The 13,853-nt window shown below is 34.5% G+C and overlaps 1 protein-coding gene across 1 annotated transcript in view; it reads right to left on the reverse strand.

The window, feature by feature from the left end:
* Frmpd2 (FERM and PDZ domain containing 2) overlaps window positions 1–13,853 on the reverse strand; it is a 145,515-nt gene that overhangs the window by 6,347 nt on the left and 125,315 nt on the right. Inside the window, exons 34-35 of the mRNA XM_087210584.1 lie at window positions 4,625–4,658; window positions 4,469–4,520 (exon numbers count right to left, since the gene is read on the reverse strand). The gene's annotated coding sequence lies outside the window, so the exon portion shown is untranslated. The remainder of the gene's footprint in view (window positions 1–4,468; window positions 4,521–4,624; window positions 4,659–13,853) is intronic.

The raw sequence follows: 13,853 nt of genomic DNA on the forward strand, positions 1-13,853 counted from the left end.
GGGGAGAATCCAACAAAAAGAAAAAGTCATGACAAGGCTTTTAAAACTTTTAACTTCATCTCCCTAACGAGTGTATAATTCAATCTTGTCATTGTACTGAATAGTATTTTTCTGATTCTAGAGTTGCACACCTTTCCTTGTCCTGTACTGGCTATTTATCATCTTCTTATGTCTACTTTTTAATTGGGTTGTCTATTAATGAGCTCTAAGAATTCTTTATATATTCTGGTCATAGGTTATATGCATTGTAAATATGGTCTGTTTAAGGACTACTTTTCATTTTAATGATGTCATTTAAAGTTCTAAATTTTGATGGAATCTCATTTATCAATTTTTTTCTTTTATACATCATGTCTTTTGTATACTAGGTAGTTCTTGCCTACCCTGAATTCATAAACATTTTCCCTTATTAAAAAAAAACTCCATTGAAAGTCTACACAGCAGAATGAGCCAATGTGAGGACAGAATTTCCTTATAGAAGATAAGATTGCAATTAGTGACCAGGAAAAGAAAAATTGCTTTAAAATTGTAAGAGACCACAAGAAATCAATCCAGCAGCTGCTAGACAATGCAAAGAAGAATAACATAAGACTGACTGGAGTCCATGAACAGGAGAGGGTGCAGATGACATAAAAAAAACTGTTCACAGAAGTGATGGCAAAAAACTTCCCAAGCAGGGGAAAAGAACTTGACATACAGATAAGGGAGGCATATAGGGCTCCAAATAGCCTTGATCAAAAAAATCTACACATAGGCATATAATTGCTAAGATTCCAGAAACCCAACAGAAGAACAAAGTTCTACAAGCAGTGAGAGAAAAGAAACAAATCACATCCAAAGGAAAGCCCAGAAGAATCACAGCAGACTTCTAATCACAAACCCTCAAGGCAAGAAGAGCTTGGTGTGATGTATTTCAAGCCCTAAAAGAAAACAGCCTCCAACCCAGATTGATGTACCCTGCAAAACTTTCTTTCAAAATTGATGGAGAAATAAGATACTGTCATGACAAAGAGCATCTTAGGAACTTCATGAATATCAAACCAGCATTCCAAAAAATTTTAGACGACATCCTATGAAAAGATAATGAGGATCACAACCCCAGGAAGCCCAGCAGAATGAATCTGCTGAACATGACAAGAAATTAAACACAAAGGAGGAGAATCCAACAAAAAGAAACAGTCATGACAATGATAAGTCATTATACCTGAGCTATAACCATCAACGTTAATGGTCTCAATTCACCAATCAAAAGAAATAGACTGGCAGAATGGGTCGAGAAGCAAGATCCAACAATATGCTGCATACAAGAAACACATTTAATTCAAAAAGAAACTCATGGTCTGAAAGTTAAAGGATGGAAAACAATACTCCATGTGACAGGAACCAGAAAAATAAAGCAGGAGGAGCTATCCTCTTTGCAGATCAAGTGGACTTTAAACAAAAATCTGAAACACTCTGGTCCCAAGAATTTCAGATAAGGGATACTCAACTTATATGTACAAATCTATTGTGAACATGTGTTTTCATTCCTCTCAAGCAAAAACTTAAGAAAAGGACTGTTGGTTCTTAACAGTAATACAAGAAATTTCTATATTGCTTTCCAAAATGGTTTTATCATTTTACATTCACATTAGCAGTTATTAGAAAGTTCTAACTGGTTCACACCTAAACTGACATTTGTTCTTTTAAAACTTTTAACTTCATCTCCCTAATGAGTGTATAATTCAATCTTGTTATTGTACTGATTAGTATTTTCCTGAGTGTTGCACACCTTTCCTTGTGCTATAATGGCTATTATCTTCTTATGTCTACTTTTTAATCGGGTTGTCTATTAATGAGCTGTAAGAGTTCTTTATATATTCTGGTCATAGGTTATATGCATTATAAATATGGTCTGTTTAAGGACCACTTTTCATTTTAATGATGTCATTTAAAGTTCTAAATTTTGATGGAATCTCATTTATCAATTTTTTTCTTTTATACATCATGTTTTTTATATCCTAGGAAATTCTTGACTACCCTAAATTCATGAACATTTTCCCTTATAATTTCTTCTTAAAGTTTTATACTTTTAGTCTTTCACATTTAGGTTCATAGATCCTTTCAAGTTATTTTTATGTATGGAAATAAAGAGTTGAGGTTAATTTTTTATATATGGATACCAGGTGTTCTAGTACCATTTGCTGAAAACACTATCTTTTCCTCTGCTCTTGAGTTGAGTTTATGTTCTATAAAATATTAATGTTAAATAATCTTTTGAAACTCAGTGGACCATATATGTGTGGTTCTATTTCTAGAATCTCTGTTTTATTCCAATGATCTATATGTCTTTCCTTACACCAACATTGCCTTGATTACTGTAGCTTTAGAGGAAGTCTTAAAATTAGGTACTAAATGTCTTCCAATACTGTTTTTTTTTTCTTTTTCTTTTTACTTTTCTAGGTCCTTTGTACTCCTACATAACTTTTAAATTTCAATAGCCAATTCTTCATTTATAGCAAGTATACATAGACCTGAATTTTTATATGTACCTTGTGTTTTCTAATCCTGCTAAAGTCAAATACAAGTTCTATGGGCTCCTAGAGATTCTTAGTGTTTTCTCTGTAGCTGATCATTTCATCTACATATAAAGATTTTACTTCTACCTTGCCAATCCTATGCTATTTGTTTATTTTTATTGCCAGACTATTTTGGTTTGGGCCTATGTTTCAAAGTTTAATGGACAGATGAAGAGTAGGCATAGCTGCCCTTGTTCCCCACCTTAGGGACAAAGGATTGTATCTTCTCCATTCATACATAAGACGATTTTGCTGGAACTATGGAGTACATCTTTGATCTGTTGAGAAGTTTCTGTTCTACTTCTAGTCTTCTAATAGCTTTTACCATGAACAGCTGTAGAATTTAGTCCAATACCTTTTCTCCAACTACTGACAGGATCATAAGGCTTTTTCCTTTCCTCTGTTAAAATGATGATTTTAGGGGGTGGATCTTCCAATGCTGAACCAACACTGCCATCCCTATAATAAAACCACTTTCTATATATTGCCAGATCTGACTTCTCCCCGCCCCCATTAAGTTTATTGGAACATTTTAGGTATAAAATACAGTTACATTCATCATTAGGATCTTGTACCATTACATGAGAATCTTGGTTCTTATTCTTTTCCCCTTCCCCTGCCCTCCCTTCACCCACTCCACCCTTCCCTATTTGCAAAGACCTTGTTTCCATTTTTTTCCTTTTCTCATATTTTTTCTTTTCCCTTCTTTCCTTTCCCCTACCCCTCCCACCTCCCCTGGTCCTTTAGACATTTTCTTCCTATTATGCAACATCAAGTATACATTTTTAAAATTACAATATCAAGATCTAAGAGATATTACCACAGATTTTACAGAATTTAAAAGGATATAGAAAGCATATTACAAAAATCTTTTTTTGAAATAAATTTGGCAACTTCTAAGAACTACCTTGGAAGACAAATTCATGAAACTAACTCTGGAGGAAATATAAAATTTGAATAGCATCTATTAAAGAAAGTATATTCCTAGCTTGAAAACCTACCTATATGACAACAGCAGGCTCATATACATTTTAACTGATAAATTTTATCAAACATTTAAAACAGAAAAAGAAGGAACACCTATCCCCACATTTTAGGAAATCAACATTGTGCTAATCCTAAAACCAGATAAAGATAATGGAAGAAAAAAGTATGAACATAGATAGAAATTATTAGGGGAAAATAAATAAGAACTAAGATACTCATGAAATGGTACAAGATCCCAATGATGAATGTAACTGTATTTTATACCTAAAATGTACTAATAAACTTAATGGGAAAAAAGTAAAGAAAAAGAGAAAAAAGATCAATGAATCAGTTAGTTCTTTGAAAAGAAAAAAATTTATAAACCCATAGTCAAATTTCCCAAAAAAGAGATGGACTAAATTAAAATTAGAAATGAAAAAGGTAAAATTAAATTACACATTGAAATCTAGAGGATCATTAGAAATTATCTTCAAAATTTATATTCAAACAAACTGCAGAATCTACAAGAAATGGATAAATTCCTAGACCCACATGACTAACCTAAATTAAGCCAGAAGATATACAAAATCTAAATAGACTAATAACAAGCAATGAGATTGAAGCAATAATTAAACTTCTACCAAGTGGAAAAGTCTAGGACCAGATAGATTTATGGCTGAATTCTACCAGATCTACCAGAAAAACTAAGAGCCATGCTCCTCAATTTTTTCCACTTAATAGAAAAGGAAGGAACGCTTCCAAATTTACTCTATGAAACCAGCACTGTACTGATATTAAAATCAAATGAGGACACAACAAAAAGGAAAACTATAGAACCAATATCCATATAAGGTAAATGTTAAATTTTAAAAATGTGTTACAGTAAAAGTCACATTGCCATGAATCCCCTTCAAAATACCCCTCCTCACTTTGAAAACACTTACCCCGTTGTTCTTGTCACTTTTGGAAGCAGTCCTGGAATTCCTCCTTCACGTCCTTATGAAATGTGATCAAAAGTACAGTGAACACTGCTGCTCGGCGCCATCCAAAGGAAAAGCAAGCTCATAACACCATAGTGTGTCCTCATCCACCTTACTCACCAGATCTGGCACTATGCGACTTCTAGCTCTTCGCCTAAGTGAAAATGGCCATAAAAGGTAAACATTTTGAATCTACTCAGGACATTGAGGCAGTGACAACAGCACAACTAAAGACACTCACCAAAAAGGATTTCCAAAACTGCTTCAGAAAGTAGCAAGAAAGATAGGATAAGTGTGTTCAAAGACAGGGGGGATATTCTGAAGGGAATTAATGACAATATATTTTACTATAATACATTTTTTAAAACTGTAAATGTTTTCCGTGTTTTGGATCATGCCCTTAGATGCAACAATCCTTAGTAAGATGGTTGCAAGCAAAATTCAACATCACTTTAAGAAACTCATATTATCAAAATAATTCCCATGTATAATAGTTTCAAAAAATGTAGTACCTAAGAATCAACCTAATCAAGGAAGTGAAAGACCTATATAATGAAAATTATAAAATTCCAAAGAAGGTGAAGAAGACATTAGAAAATGGAAAAGTGTATCTTGTTCTTGGATCAGCAGAGTTAATAGTGTTTAAATGGCCATATTACCAAAAACAATCTATAGATTAAATACAATCCCTATTAAAATACCAATAACATTCTTCACAGAACTACAAAAAGTAATCCCAAGTTTCTTTTGAATTCAAAAAGACCCAGAATAGCCAAAGCAATCTTGAGCAAGAAGAGCAATGATATAGGTATCACCGCACCAGACTTCAACCTATACTGTAAAGCCACAGAAACAAAAGCAACATAGCACTGGCACAAAAACAGTAATGTAGACCACTGGAATAGAAGACATGGAAACAAATCCAAGCACCAACAGACATCTGAATATTTTCAAAGGGCCAAAACCATATACTGATGAAAAGATAGTCTCTTTAACAAATGGTGCTGGATATCCATGTGCAGAAAATTGAAAATAAGTCGCTAACTTGCACCCTGTATTAAAATCAAATCAAAATGGATCAAAGACCTAGATATAAACCAGAATCATTAAAATTGCTTAAAACAACATAGAGGCAACAGTTGAAGCCATAAGGCACAGGCAAAGACTTCCTGAACAGGATTCCAAGACCACAGAATGATATGAACCAATAAATGAAAATATATCAAGTTTAAAAGCTTCTGCACAGCAAAGAAAATAACAAAGAGAAGGTATAATTCACTGAATGAGAAAAATCTTTCCTAGCTTCTCTTCTGTTAGAGGATTAATATCTAGAATAAATTTTAAAACTCAAAAAATGAATGCCCATGAAACAATGAACTGTTTTAAATGGGTAAATGAACTGAATAGATGCTTCTCAAATTGAAAAGTTTAAAGTGCCAAAAAGTATAAGAAAGTCTAAAAAAGTATAAGAAAAAATGTTCAACATCTTTAGCCAACAGAAAAATGCAAATTAAAACTACATATAGATTCTACTTCATCCCAGTCAAAATAGCTATCACATATTTAAACACCAAAACAAAAAACAAATGCTGGTAAAGATGTAAGGGAAAAGGGACCCTTTTACATTGTTTTTGAGAATGTAAACTAGTACACCCACTACGGAAATCGGGACCCTTTTACATTGTTTTTGAGAATGTAAACTAGTACACCCACTACAGAAATCAGTACGAAGCTTCCTTAAAAAACTAAGACTAGAAATTCCATTTCACCCAGCTATACCTCCTGGATACATTCCCAAAAGAATTAAAGACATCATACTCTTATGATACATGCATAACAACATTCACAGCAGCACAGTTTACAATAGCTGAACTGTGGAAACAGCCTAGATGGCCATGAACAGATAAACGAATAAAGAAAAATTTGTATACACACACAACAGAATACTATCCAGCCATAAGGAAGAATGAAATCATGCTGTTTGCAGGAAAATGCATGGAACTAAAAACCATTGTATTAAATGCAATTAGTCAGACTCAGAAAATTAAATATTGCATCTATTCTCCTATATAAAAAACCTAAAATATACCTAAGTTAATAAACAAAGAATAAAGGAGAGATGATGAGAAACCAGGAGGTAGACTTCTGGAGGTAAGGAAGGGGAAAATTAGGAGAGGGAAAAAAGGAGAGGGAGGTAATGGGATAGTCAACATTCCACAATAACCAACTAGACATTGCAAAAGAAAGAAAAATGTCATTCACAATAGGAATAAAGAGTAAAAGGAAACTAGACATAAATTGAAATAAAAATATACCTTTGTATATTTCATTACACAGTGAAAGCTCTCAATTTTTATTAAGAAATATAAAAATAGGAGAAAGAACCTCTATTCAAAAAGGAGAAAGCTCAAAATCATAATTAGGGCACTATTTCCCTAGTTAGTTTACAGATTTAACACAAATCCAAATTAAATTGGAATAGAATGTGTGTGTGTGTGTCTGTTTGTGTGTGTGTGTGTGTGTGTGTGTGTTTATATTCACGTGTAGACAAGCTACAGAATGTAGATCCAAGAACAGCAAAGAACCCTGGGAAGAGAGAACAGATAGGGGACATTTTACAAACAAAATAATGTCAGTATTTATTACAAGCCAAAGTAAGCAAACTGTGAATTTGTGTATAGAGGAATAGATAACTAAATTGAATAGGAATACAAAAACAAAACAAGTACACAGAGCATTTGCTACATGATAGTGGTGACACTGCAAATCTACTGCCTACTGGATCTCAGGGATTGTTTCACTTCTCTCCTCCTCTGAAAATTATTTCCAACCTTTGCTACTTTTCTACGCTTCTGACACCTCCATTCCCCCTTCCTCACTCTCAGCCCTTCATGGATAAATAAAGAGACCATGTGGAACTCCCTGGTTTCTTGGTACTCAGGAGATGGATCTACCACCTCTGTACGCACATCTCCCCTTCCTGTTGTGGTAACACAGGAGTCATGCCCTCTCACTGTCCAACCCTTTCTCTTTCTGCCTATTCAGCTTCTCCGTACGCAGGTTTCACTCAAATTTCAGACAACGTTTCTTCATCTCCATGACCTCCTCCAGATAATAGCCCATTTCTCTCTCCATTTCCTGAAAGAGCTGACTCAAGCACTTGTCATCATCATTTAATCACCTCCACTCATTCCTTCTCCCACTTCAATACACATTCTTGCTTCACACAATACTAAAATATACTCTCTAAAGCTGCCAAGTTATCTGGCTTTGAAATTTTGAATGACTTAAATTTTTCTTCTTTTGCTTCAACTGTCAGCAGCCTACCATACTGTTGACCATTACCTTCCTACTAAAACCTCGTACCTTGGATTCTTCAGGATACTACTCCTGGTTTTCCTCTTACTTCCCACCACAGCTTCCATCACCTTTGCCACATCTTCAACCTGGGTATTTAATGACGCAATTCTAAGGACTCCTCTCAAGATTTCCAATACCTCCTTGGAAGGTTTCAGTTATACCTTAGTCTTCAACTATGCTAACACAAAAATAAATCACAGACATGTCAACTGTACCCTACATAGAAAACTGCTTACTACCTTGCCGGTGGATGTCTCACAACTCCTCAATCTTACTAAATACACACCTGAACTAATGATTTCCTTGATGTCCCCCACACAATAACCATTACCAATAACTGACCCTTCGCCTACAGTCTTCTCTCTGCAGAAAGAAATGACACCATATGCACCCAGTTATACAATATGAGAACTTAGAAATCAGCCTTCATGCACACCTCTCATTTATGCCTGATGTGCAATCATCCCCGAGCTGTGCTGGACTTCCTGAATACTACTTCCCCTTTTAATGCCACTATTATTGTCTATTGTCTGTCTTTTGATTACTGCCATGGTTTCTTTTTTTTCCCATTAACTTTATTGATACATTTTAGGTATAAAATACAGTTACGTTCATCATTGGGATCTTGTACCATTACATGAGTCTCTTGGTTCTTTCTTTTTTCCCCTTCCCCTGCCCTCCCTTCACCCCCTCCACCCTTCCCTATTTGCAAAGACCTTGTTTCCATTTTTTTCCTCTTCTCATATTTTTTCCTTTCCCTTTTTTCCCTTCCCCTACTCCTCCCAATTCTCCTGCTCTTTTAGTCCTTTTCTTCCTGTTACACAATATCAGTTATACATTTTTAAAATTACAATATTAAGATCTAGGAGATATTACCACAGATTTTACAGAATTTAAAAGGATATAGAAAGCATATTACAAAAATCTGTTTTGAAATAAATTGGACAACTTCTAAGAAGTACCTTGGAAGACAAATTAATGGAGCTAACTCTGGAGGAAATATAAAATTTGAATAGCACCTATTAAAGAAAGCATATTCCTAGCTTGAAAACCTACCTATATGTCAACAGCAGGCTCATAAACATTTTAACTGATAAATTCTATCAAACAATTAAAAGCAGAAAAAAGAAGGAACACTTCTCCCCTCATTTTAGGAACTCGACATCGTGCTAATCCTAAAATTGGATAAAGATAATAGAAGAAAAAAGTATGAACATAGATAGAAATTTGTTTAACAAAACAAACTACTAGAAGTCAGATCTGGCAGTATGTAGAAAGTGGTTTTGTTATAGGGATGGCAGTGTTGGTTCAGCATTGGAAGATCCACCCCCAAAAGTCATCATTTTAACAGAGGAAAGGAAAAAGCCATATGATCCTGTCAGTAGTCGGAGAAAAAGTATTGGACCAAATTCTACAGCTGTTCATGGTAAAAGCTATCAGAAGACTAGAAGTAGAACAGAAACTTCTCAACAAATTAAAGGCATGTACTCCATACTTCCAGCGAGAACGCCTTGCCATGGCTTCTTAACAGTCTTTCTATTTCTACTCTTCCTACTCATTTGATTCATTCTCAACAGGAGGCCAGAGAAATAACAGATGATATAAATAGATGGAAAAGAATTCCAGATATTAAATTTTAAAAAGATTCTTAAAGTTCTCTGTTTAATATAAAAGACAAAAATGAAAATTTTGTTAAGGAAAACTTTCTGTGGCTGAAAAGACTCAACAAAAGACTGATACTAAAATGTGTAACAACTAAAACTAAGAAATCAATGGAATACTAGACAGCAGAATGATACAATTACAGAATTAGTGCACTAGAGTAAAATCAGGAGAAACATAAAGTGATACAAAATGAAAAGTACAGAAGAGAAGTGAAGAAACAGAAGATCCAGTGAGCAAGTCTAACACAGGTAAAACTGGAAACCTCAGATGGAGAAGAGAGAGAAAACAAGAGAAGTAATACCACATTTCCCCCAAAATAAGACCCTCTTGGAAAATAAGTTCTAGCATGATTTTAGAAGAGCATCTCCTGAAAATTGTGTGACATAACAGGACTCATTTTCCAGGGATATCTTCTAAGATCATGCTAAAACTTGTTTTCCAGGTAGGTCTTATTTTTGATGGAATAGGGTATATGAACAAACTCTGAGATTTTCCATAAAAGAAAATCGACAAATTATCTTCAAAGAAGTAATAATTAGACTGAAGGTGATTTCTCAAAAGCAAGAGTGAATACCTAAAGCTTTGATTGAAATAAAGTAATCATCAAATTGGAGTTCTCTGCCAGGGAAAATATCCTACAAGAACAAATGTTGATAATCTATAAAATATAAATAAGAGTGTGTGTGTTCGTGCATGAGTGCATGTGCATTTGAAGACCTATCAAAACTGAGAGAATTTATAAGTAGCAGATCTGCACTAAAATACTAAAGGAAACTGAAGGAACAAAATTCACATGAAAGATCAAAGATGTAAAAAGGCATTAAAAAATTGTAAATGGTAAATATGTCAGTCAAACTACTGTTTAAAATAATGATAGTAATCATAATAACAAGTATATGAAATTAAAACAGGATACACACATGGAATCAGTTGGAAGAATGGACACAGCACATTAAGTAAAATGAGCTTCATGCATTATTTGGCAGGCAGGTAAAAGAGAAAAAAATCTCTATATGGTCTGAAGACATTAAGTGGATATTAAGAAAATATTAAAGGCTTTATGCTAATAAAAATAACAATTTATGAAAATATATTTCTTCAAAGAGAAATTATAAAACAATGAAAATAGAAAATCTGAATAAAGAATAAGATTGAAAAATCTTACAAAAAACAACTACCAACCTCAGGCTTATCTGACTTCTTTTCCATGAAACGTTTTATAAATAAAAACTAGCAATTGTACACAAATTATTTTAGAAGAGAAAGAAGATGAAATAGTTCTAGAAACATTCTGTGGCATCAGAATTACCCTGCTATCAAAAACAAGCTAGGCATGGTGGCACACACCTATAATTCCAGCACTTGGGCAGCTGAGGCAGGAGAATTGCCAGAAGTTTGAGGCCAGCCTGGAGTATATAGTAAGTTCAAGGCCAGCCTGAACTACATAGTAAGATCTTGCCTCAAAAAAAAAAGGGCACAAACATTATAAGAAAAGCATGTTAACATCCCTTATAAACACAACAAAAAATAGTCTTTTAATTCTTAGTGCTGATTCAATTGGATATCCACTCACAAAACTCAATTCTAGAAGGATCCGAAATCTACATTTATTAGGTTAGACAATAAGGCCTTCAGAGGAAATAAAGAAACATCATGAACAATGCTGTATCAACTAAAGCCTGGAGTAGCTCCTGGTGTGGTATTGTAAAAACCTTTCTTGTTCACTGAGGTTCTTGACATTGGTTAAGAGGTGGGAAGGCTGATTAGCTGATCAAAAGCCAGTCAGAATGGTTCTACTCAGAATATACAGAATTGAGTGAGAGATATAATAACCATGAAAGATATGTGCACTGATTTAACAAAATGTTGAACATTAATAGAACATTTTATTTACATAGGCACAGTAGCTCCCAGTGACTCAATTAGGTTTATTAATAGGTGGACATGAACTTGGAAGGCCTTAAAAAGTACAAGATATGACTGTAATCCTCTCTCCGACACACAAGTGCAAAGACCAAATAGAAGCATCTCTTAAGAACAAGTAAGGAGCTAAAGATGAAACAGTATTTTGGCAACGGCATTTACTACAATGAGAATTACGTCTGGTCCTAGAAAGGAAGAGAGAGAGAGACTGTTCCAAGATACTTAGGAGTAAGTAGCATAAGCCTTGGTCTAGTTGACTCATCAGATCCTATGTGGTTCTGTAACCTGACACAACAAAATCACCAGAAATTTCAAGTCATCAAAGTTAAGTTTTAAAGGCACCTAAAACATGGAAAAGGCTAAGGATCTTTACATAGACTTTGCCAATGGGTCACCAAAATGACTTAAATTAGCAAATAAATCTGTCCATTATGTTTTCAGAATCAAAAAAAGGATTATTTTTTCTATCATCAAATGTTACAGGGCCAAGTACCTATTCACCTTGTTTTGTGCTGGACAGGGAAGCTTCAAGCAAAGAATTCCCCAGCATTTGGTGGTCTGGGATGTCAGGAACAGAGTGTTTACCCCAGCAGCATGAGGTGAAGTTTCACTTGATCAACAGCTGCCCTACACTACTCCAGTTCGAGACTGCACTAACCTGCCTTGTTCTCAGTGCAACACAGTCAGCACATAGACAGCACGTCCTTCTTCCTTAAGGGTTCACAAACTAACCTTCTGTCTGGTAACAGAAGCTTACCATAAATCAAGATGGCAAATCTATCATTCCTTATGGGACAAAATATTGTAGGAACTACAAATTATTAGTGCCTCTCTTGTTTGTTTTCTTCCACCTCCAATACTAGCTCTGAATAATGAATAATTTAAGAACATCTATTAAACATCTACAATTCACAAAATACTGAGCTTGTTTTTTGTTTTGGGGGGGTGGTTTTGGTACCCAGGATTGAACTCGGGTCCTTGCACTTGTGCAGCAGGTGGTGAAACCACTGAGCAAAATACGCAACCCTGAACACTGAGCTTGTTCTGAAGCAAAGAGGAAAAAGTCAATCTTTATCCTCAAGGAACTTGCATTTCAGTAGGGAAATTGAAAAATAATGATAATTCTGGCCAATAAAACCACACATCCTTTAACAGAGATTTAAGTACAGCCTATGGGCACCTAGGAAAGAGAATATAAATTCCACCTATCCTCCTGATGTTCTTAATAATTTGGGGACTGTGTCTGCGGCTAAAATTTTAAGTCACTTAAGTAACATGGTATTCTCTCTTATTTTGAACTGTGAATCCATATTATATATCTGTTTACATTTTCTGTTTTCCAAATCATTCCTTTTCTTAAGAGACCATTCGCTAGGTGGCAATAAAGAATAAAAGTAGCAATTACCATAACATAATATAGGATGTTTTAAATATATTTAGAATCTAAAAAGGTCTTCCAATAGAATGTTATGAGAATTGCTACTTTCATTGTAATTTCTTTTAAGAAAATCCACCCCGTTTTGTCACTTGGATGTTAATTTGCAAGTGTTCTAAATAAATGGGTGCCTCAACTATTTTTTATGTGCTTATTTTGTCTCTTTTTAAGGAAGCTAAAATAAAGGCAGGGGGTATTTAGCATGTAAAACAGGAAAGAAGCTGACTCAAAATTATACTGAGAACAACCTCAGTAAAACTGCTAATTTTGTCATAGTCCTCAGCAGAAGATCAGAAGATATCAGCCACTGATAGCACTGCTAAGGAACACTTAGCTCAAAAAAGGAAAAAAAATGGGTATAAAAGAAGCTACAACAAAAGCAGATAATAATCCTGAACAATAATTTGAGAAATGAAAATCAAAGCAAGCCCAAGACATCATTTCACAACAATTAAATTGAAAATATTTCTTTTTGCTACAATGACACAAATGTTATGAGGTTACAGTATGGTAAAGTGCCTAACCTCTTCTGGTAAATGATGTGGATTCAACAGGTAGCAAAAGCACAACAAGATTCAGACCCATTAGTTTAAGTATCCCAATCCTGAGGCTGTATTCTAAAGAAATAATTCAAAGAATAAAAGCTACAATTATTAACATGTGGTAATCACAATGTCTATAATGGAAGGAAAAAACTGAGACTACTACATGGGCTATGGCTAAGTGACATCACATGAGAAAGAAGGGTGCTCCTGGTCTCTCAGAGTGTAGAGGACTAGGAGGACTTCTGGAGTCAGAGAACAGGAAGTGTCTGCCTTACATTTCTTTAAGAGGAACCACAAAATACCCTGAATGGCCAAGGCAATCTTTAAATAAAAATAGTTTATTTACAGTTGTACTGTACTTTACCACCTTTTTAAGGTAACTGTAAAAGTAAAACTAGTTTATTTACAGTATTTTTGTGTG

Source organism: Heterocephalus glaber, unplaced genomic scaffold, assembly GCF_053883595.1.
Source record: "Heterocephalus glaber isolate CG9 unplaced genomic scaffold, H.glaber_assembly_v1.0 deba00001150, whole genome shotgun sequence".
Classification (NCBI taxonomy): domain Eukaryota; kingdom Metazoa; phylum Chordata; class Mammalia; order Rodentia; family Bathyergidae; genus Heterocephalus; species Heterocephalus glaber.